At 45.6% G+C, this 7954-nt stretch overlaps 1 pseudogene; it reads right to left on the bottom strand.

Annotated features, from left to right (window-relative positions):
• Positions 1 to 3147: 3147 nt before the first annotated feature.
• Positions 3148 to 7559, bottom strand: LOC134201653 (uncharacterized; annotated as a pseudogene).
• Between the last annotated feature and the right edge of the window lie 395 nt (positions 7560 to 7954).

Below are 7954 nucleotides of genomic sequence, written 5' to 3'. Positions count from 1 at the left end.
TTTGTACGATAGTCACTTCTCACAGTTCGATTCACAAAGAGTTCACACTTGGTTTTCCAAAGCCACTAGTTGGGCGTCCATTTTTAATGTTCATGAGTGTTTCGTGGGTTACTTTGGAATGAAACGTCGAATAATCGTTCGAGAGGTTTAATGATTATGATTAACTTTAAAACAAACACTTTAATCAATCTTACTATCTTACTATAAGCGCACGCGCACACACAAGTCGCAACAACAATAATAATTATAATACAAAAAATGGAGAACGTTTTAGCGCGTCGGCGTCAGTCCATAATGCGCAAGCGCAGTGGCGGCTTGCGATGGCGGCGCGGTCGCGGACCAATCACGGCCGGTTGAGGCGCGTTCCGAGGAACGCGCTGATGGGAATTAAGGGTGCGTTCGGAAATGTCCCGTCGCGTTATAATATTATATAAATATAATATTATATAATAATATTATATAAGTAAGTATAGAAGTATAGATATAGATATAGATAAATATAAAATAATATAAATATAATATAAATCATTTGCCTCTTACAAGCCTAACTCCACGTCCGGCTATAACATCTATGCCACGTGAGGGGTGGAACATCACAGCTAAAAGCGAAGACTTAGTGATGGCCAACGGAGCGCTAGCGTCACCTTCAATATGGAGAGACACTTAAATAATAAACGTATAGGGCCGATTCCCGGGGGTGGGCGCCGGGGCACGTCTGGAGCTGGCGCTGGACGTGACAGCATACGGACCGTCAGCGGCTCTCTGCTGAACAGGCGGGCGAGAGTCGGGGGACCCGAAGGTACTACAGCCGATCAACGGGGCGGGGAGGGGGTGGATGACACTTTGCAGAGTAGGGCTTTGCCCACACGCTCTGTCGGTTCATCTATAACGACCACAAATAACAGTGTTAGCGATGACAGAAGACGAAAGTGGTCAACGGAAGAAATAAGGGAATTAATGTTTTGTTATTTTAAAGTCAGATCAGAAGGACCAGGATATATAGGCAAATTACATAAACTTTTTACAGAGAGAAACCCCAATAACCCTAAAATTCATAAATTCAATGGCAATACATTATCAAATTAAGCCCGTAGAATAATAAAACAAAATGTTATATCACAAGAATTACTGGACCAGATACAAAAACAAGCAGAAGGTATAGAAACAGAGCCCACAGTAAATAACATAGAAGAACACTCCGTAACATCACCACCTATATTTAACACACAATCAATCACACAGGACACGCAACATACAGAACAAACAACAGAATCAGCAGAAATAATAAATCAGTTGACACAAAATATAGTAGTAGACGAAGATCAGGATCCATTAGTATTACATTTTCTTCAAACATTAGCTGAAACAAAAGAAACATCAATCGAAGAACGCTTATTACTACCTAAAGCTAAAATAAATAGACGATTTCTCGAAAACCTGTACACTTTAAATAAATATTTACCTAATATATTAATTACTTCAGGAAAAACTCTACGGGATATAAACAATGTTATATATGCAACAGCCAAAACTCTAATACTAAATAATAACCAAACACCCTATATACCGAAGAATACAATAAAACCTAAATCTGAACCACCATGGAAAAAAAGTATACAAACTAAAATAGAAAAGTTAAGGAAACATTTAGGACAATTAATAGAAATAGAAAGAGGGGTCAGTACACGCCGAATGATAAAAATTAAGAACAAATTATACAACCAGTACAATATTGCAAGCGGAAATGATCATAAAAATATAGCCGAAACTTTAAATTTTTAAATTTAAATTTTTTAATTTATTATTATTATTTTATGGATTTTTTCTGAAATAAATGTTTTATTATTATTATTATTTAAAGCAGAAGATCAAAGCTTTAGCTGGCAGAATAAAGAGGTATGAAGACATGAACACTAGGAAGGAACAAAATAGGCTCTTTACCGAAAATGAACACAGATTGTATAGAAGTTTGGAAGGTAAGGGCTCTAAAGATATCAAGGTACCAAGTAAAGAAAGTGTAGAAGAATTTTGGTCGTCTATACTATCCAATCCTATACAATATAAGAAGGAGGCTAAATGGATTAAAGAAATAGAAATTTCATCAAACAAGGTAAATACAGTAGACAGAGAAGAGATTACAGAAGACCAAGTAAAGATTGCTATTAAAAAACTACTAAACTGGAAATCACCGGGAATAGATAAAATACAGAATTACTACCTTAAATATCTGACGGCGTTAACGATATTTATGTTATATAGCACGTGCAATAGGAGTGACTCACACAAGCCAGGTGCGCCGGCCGTGTCGTTCCACTCGTAAACAACAGCTGCAACAGAAGTGACTCATAAGCCAGCTGCGCCGGCTAGTATAAAAAGGCGGAACGTGCCTTGAAATGAGGATTCGTTCGACTGCGTTTGCCCGGTGCACTTACTATATCGTTGTTACGTTGTGTGATTCAGTGACTGTTGTACGTACTGGTTAAAGTTGGACAAGTGTTAAAGTGAATTGTCAAGTTAACATATTGTTGATTAAATCAGAAACCAAAGGTGACTTCGTTTTACTTGGTGTTCAACAAGATAATATCTACCCTCAAGCTTACATATCTAACCAGTGTCCATAAATATTTAGCTTCATTATTTACAAAAATAGTTGCAGGTATAGAAAATTTAGAAGAATGGTTGGTTCACTACAGGTCAGGTCATATTAATCCCCAAAAACGAAAACACTGAAGATCCGAAAAATTGGAGACCAATAGCTTGTCTACCTAGCATGTACAAGTTGCTTACTTCTGTATTGGCCAACGTACTGTATAACCATTGCCATGAGAACAACGTAATGGCAGTAAAACAACGGGGATGTCGCAGGGGTGCTAGGGGCTGTAAAGATCACCTCATGGTCAACAAAGCCATCTTAGAGGATGCACATCAATCCCAAAATAATCTGAGCATGGCGTGGATAGATTATCAAAAAGCATTCGATAGTGTGTCACACCAATGGCTGCTCAAAATCCTTGATATCTATAAATGTCCTCCCATGATTAAAAGGTTTCTGCAGATGGCCATGCCTTCTTGGAAAGTGATCATGACGGCGCGTGGCTCCCAGGATTCAATAACTACTGAACCGATTTACATCAGGCGTGGTATATTTCAAGGCGACTCCCTCTCGCCATTGTTGTTCTGTTTAGCGATTAACCCGTTATCATTCATACTGAACAAGTATGAAATGAAGGGTTACAAACATAAAGACAGTTTCTGGATTAATCACTTGTTATATATGGATGACCTAAAAGTTTATGCTAACAATAGAAATAACTCAAAAGTTTTATTAGAAAGTGTAGAAATATTTACAAAAGACATAGGGATGAGCTTCGGTTTGGATAAGTGCAATACAATACATATTAGTTCAAGATATCGAAACAGTACAATCGGAGAAGGTCACATATTATTAAGCGGGGAAACATTTCAACAACTTGCAATCATCAACATCATCATTTCAGCCTATCGCCGTCCACTGCTGAACATATGCCTCTCCAATAGATTTCCAGTGCGACCGGTCCATTGCCACCTGCATCCAACGAGACCCAGCGCTTTTTACTAGGTCGTCGGTCCATCTAGTAGGTGGCCGTCCCACACTGCGCTTGCCAGTACGTGGTCGCCACTCCAGGATCTTTCTGCCCCATCGACCGTCCTCTCTTCGTGCTATGTGGCCGGCCCATTGCCACTTCAGTTCACTAATTCTACGGGCTATGTCAGCAACCTTCGTTCTTCTACGGATCTCCTCATTTCGGATTCGATCACGTAGAAAAATGCCGAGCAAAGCCCTCTCCATAGCTCGCTGCGCGACTTTGAGCCTTCTAAAAAGATCCCTATTGAAGCACCACGTCTCCGAGCCATAAGTCATCACTGGTAACACACATTGGTTGTACGCCTTTGTCTTAAGGCACTGAGGTATTTTGGACGAGAAGACGTTGTGCAGTTTACCGAACGCAGCCCAGCCGAGTTGGATCCGTCTACTGACCTCTCTCTCAAAGTTGGACCTACCTAATCGGACTGCCTGTCCTAGGTATATATATTCGTCCGTGCTGGAGGCGTGGTCTCGCCGCTTGGCGGACCCGTCGGCCGGCCTCCGAACCGTCGAGGCGGTCCGCCCGGTTCTCGCGGACTGGGTGGGCCGCGACCGCGGATGCCTCACCTTCCGGCTAACGCAGATGCTTACCGGCCATGGTTGTTTCGGCCGGTACTTGCACAAGATAGCCGGAAGGGAACCGACGGCGCAGTGCCACCACTGCGCGGACCGCGACGAGGAAGATACAGCGGAACACACGCTGGCGCGTTGCTCTGGATTCGACGAGCAACGCGCCGCCCTCGTCGCGGTCATTGGAGAGGACCTCTCGCTGCCGCGCGTCGTGGCTACGATGCTCGGCAGCGACGCGTCCTGGAAGGCGATGCTCGACTTCTGCGAGTCCACCATATCGCAGAAGGAGGCGGCGGAGCGAGAGAGGGAGAGCTCTTCCCTTTCCGCACCGATCCGTCGCCGTCGAGCCGGGGGCCGGAGGCGGGAATACGCCCGTACGTCCCGGCCCCTGTAGGTGGCGGCCTCCCCCCGGTGAAGGTCAAGGGGCGACCTGAGGGGGTGAGGCCGCGCGGCGCGCTACCAGCACTCTAGCGCGCTGCCGTGGAGTGAATAGAGCGACCGGTCGACGGTGTATCGCGTCCCGACCCGGCAGGCTGGTTCTGGTCCAGCGGGGTATTCCGGGACACCAGCGGCACCGTCTGGGCGGCCCGACGGGCTGCCGTACCAAGACGGCCGACGTTTCAGAGCCTTCGATTCGCCTCGAAGGCTCCGTCAGCTGGGCGTCCTTGGGGTGAGCCGCGCCGTCTGGTTGTAGTGTTGACCGCGGTAGCCCCCCTACCTCATCCGGGTTCTGACCTCGGAGGGGATCGGACGTCGGGTGTAAGAGTGCAGAGGAGTCGTTTAGTGGGTGGGCTCTAAAATCCTTGGGCCCGCGGTCTGCTCACAACACCATGCAGATCGTTGAGTCTCACATACCCCGCGCGCCCCTTTTGCGCGGGGACCTCGTAGGAGGTTCGGCCCTCTACCCGAAAAAAAAAAAAAAAAAAAAAAAGGTATATATATTCGTCAACAACTTCAAGAGTAGAGCTCCCAACAGTAACTATGGTGGGTGCAACATGGACATTGTACATGATTTTTGTTTTGTCCATGTTCATTTTAAGACCCACTTGTTGAGAAACCCTACTTAGGTCACCGAGCATACGCCCTAAACCTTCCAGCGACTCTGCCATGACCACGATGTCATCGGCAAACCGAAGATGAGTGATGTATTCGCCGTTAATATTGATGCCAAGTCCTTGCCATTCCAGGAGCTTGAAGGAATCCTCCAGAGCACTGATAAACAGTTTCGGAGATATCACATCTCCCTGTCTCACTCCTCTCTTTACAGGGATTTCCTTCGTGCAATGCTCCTGTACTCGGACTGACATGGTGGCGTTATTATACAAACACTTCAATACTTCGATGTACCGGTGGTCAATACGGCACCGCTGGAGAGATCTAAGGACCGCCCATGTTTCGACGGAATCAAAGGCTTTCTCATAGTCCACAAACGCTAAGCATAATGGCCGATTGTACTCTTCGGTCTTCTGAACAATCTGCCGCAGCGTATGTATGTGGTCTATGGTACTGTAGCCTTTTCGGAAACCGGCTTGTTCGGTAGGCTGGAAGTCATCAAACCTGCGTTCGAGACGCTTCGTGATGACTCTCGAGAACAGCTTGTAGACATGGCTCAGCAGTTTATTGAAGAACTATAGGCCCATAGGCCTATAGTTCTTCAATAAGGTTTTGTCACCTTTTTTGAAGAACAGGATCACAACACCCCTGTTCCATGCCTGTGGCGGTTTTCCATCGAGCAAAGAGGAGTTGAAGAGCTTCTGAAGGACTTTCAGTACCGGCGTCCCGCCCGCTTTCAGAAGCTCCGTAGTAATTCCATCCTCGCCCGGTGCCTTGTTATTCTTAAGCTGTTTGAGAGCCATCCTAATCTCGTACAGGCTGATGTCCGGGATGTCTTCGGTGTAGTGTCGGGTTAGCTTGGCTCTAGGGTCTGCAGCTAAACCTTGCGGTTCAGCTGAGACCGAGGTAAACAGCTGCCCGTAGAACCTCTCTATCTCCCGCAGGACCTCTGACTTATTCGACGTTACACGTCCATCTTCGGTCTTCACAGCTTCGTCAGCTGGCTTTGCCTAATAGAAGCGTCTCTTGCGAACACTTTAGAGCCTTGGTTTCGCTCAATCGTCTCTTTGATACGCTGAGTATTAAAGGAGCGTAGGTCGTGTCGCAAGGACTTCATGATATGTCTATTGAGTTGCCTATATGACTCAGCGTCCTCCGAAGTTTGGAGCGTCATCAAACGTCGACTAGCCATGAGGTTTCGGGTGTGGTCGGATAGTTTCTGAGGTCTATTCTTACGGTGGGTTTTGAAAAATTTGGACCCTACCGTACGGACAGTCTCTACCAGCCTGCTGTTTACATCGTCCACTGATGCGCAGCTGTTTAGCCATTCGAAGCGATTAGCCAATTCGAATTGAAAGCTCTCGGGGTTTTGGATTTGTGCATTCGACGGTCGAAGCATTGACTTCATCAGACGCGATCTTTCCAGTCTGACATTGATATTCAACATGCCTCTGACGATTCGGTGATCACTTCCTGTTTTAACACTGTTGATCACAGAGACATCGTTGAATATCTGTCTGTTGGTGCTCATGATGAAGTCAATTTCATTTCTTGTTACACCGTCGGGACTCAACCAGGTCCATTTCCGTTGTGGCGGCTTCTTGAAGAAAGAATTCATCATAAAGAGTCCTTCCTTCTCCATAAAGTCCGCCAGCATCTGTCCTCTGGGATTCCGCTGCCCAAATCCAAATGGCCCCACTTTCAACTCATCATCGCCTCTACGGCCCAGTTTTGCATTGAAATCTCCCATAACAACGGTAAAATGTGATTGAGAGTTACGTATGGCCCTACTAATGTCCTCATACGTAGCTTCCACTTCATCGTCTGGATGTGACGTCGATGGGGCGTATACCTGTACAATCTTCAGCGAATACCGCTTTGAGATTTTGAGGACAAGGTATACTACCCTACTCGACACACTTTCGATGGCCACAATGTTGTTTATGAGAGATTTGTGGACGATAAACCCAACACCACCTTGGGACTTCTGTTCTCCCTCCCGGTAGTAGAACAAGTGGCCGGACTGTAAGGTTTTCGTATCCTCCCCCTCTCTTCGGATCTCCGATAAACCAATAACGTCCCAGCGCAACTTGTTCATTTCTTCTTCCAGCTCTATTAGCTTCTCGTCCAACCTCAAAGTGCGCACGTTGTATGTCATCAGGGCCAATTGTCGTTGTGAAGGGGGGTGGTAGCCGGATCTCTGCCGGAGATTCTTAGCACCCCTTGCCCCGCCGTTACCATGGCCGCTACCGTAACCAGGAATAGCGGGGCCGCCGGGGACTAGGGTCCTGGTTCTGCGGTGTGAAATCATTTTGGAGGTTTATTAGCCTACTGGTACCACGCTGGCTAGACGGGTTGGTACAGGGTTTAATTTCGAGTTTTCCTTCTCTCACACTAGTAAATATTGTGTGTTATGCTTTCCCTTTTGTCGCCTCTTACGACTCCCCTGGGATGGTAATGGGGGTGGTGACAAAAGTATTCTAATGCCGTCACCACACGGCCAACTTGCAATAGGAGATAGATATAAATATTTAGGAATTCACGAATCAGGTAAAATAGAACACAGTTTAATAAAAGAACAGATAACCAAAGAGAATTTCAAAAGGATTAAGAAACTACTAAATACACATCTTAACTCGCGCTACCTAATCAAAGGTATAAATACATATGCAATTCCAGTTCTGCTCTACTCTTTCGGTATTATTA

Source organism: Bombyx mori, chromosome W (assembly GCF_030269925.1).
Source record: "Bombyx mori chromosome W, ASM3026992v2".
Taxonomy (NCBI): domain Eukaryota; kingdom Metazoa; phylum Arthropoda; class Insecta; order Lepidoptera; family Bombycidae; genus Bombyx; species Bombyx mori.
The sequence above is the reverse complement of the archived record's forward strand: the minus strand, read 5'-3'. Positions and strand labels throughout refer to the sequence as shown.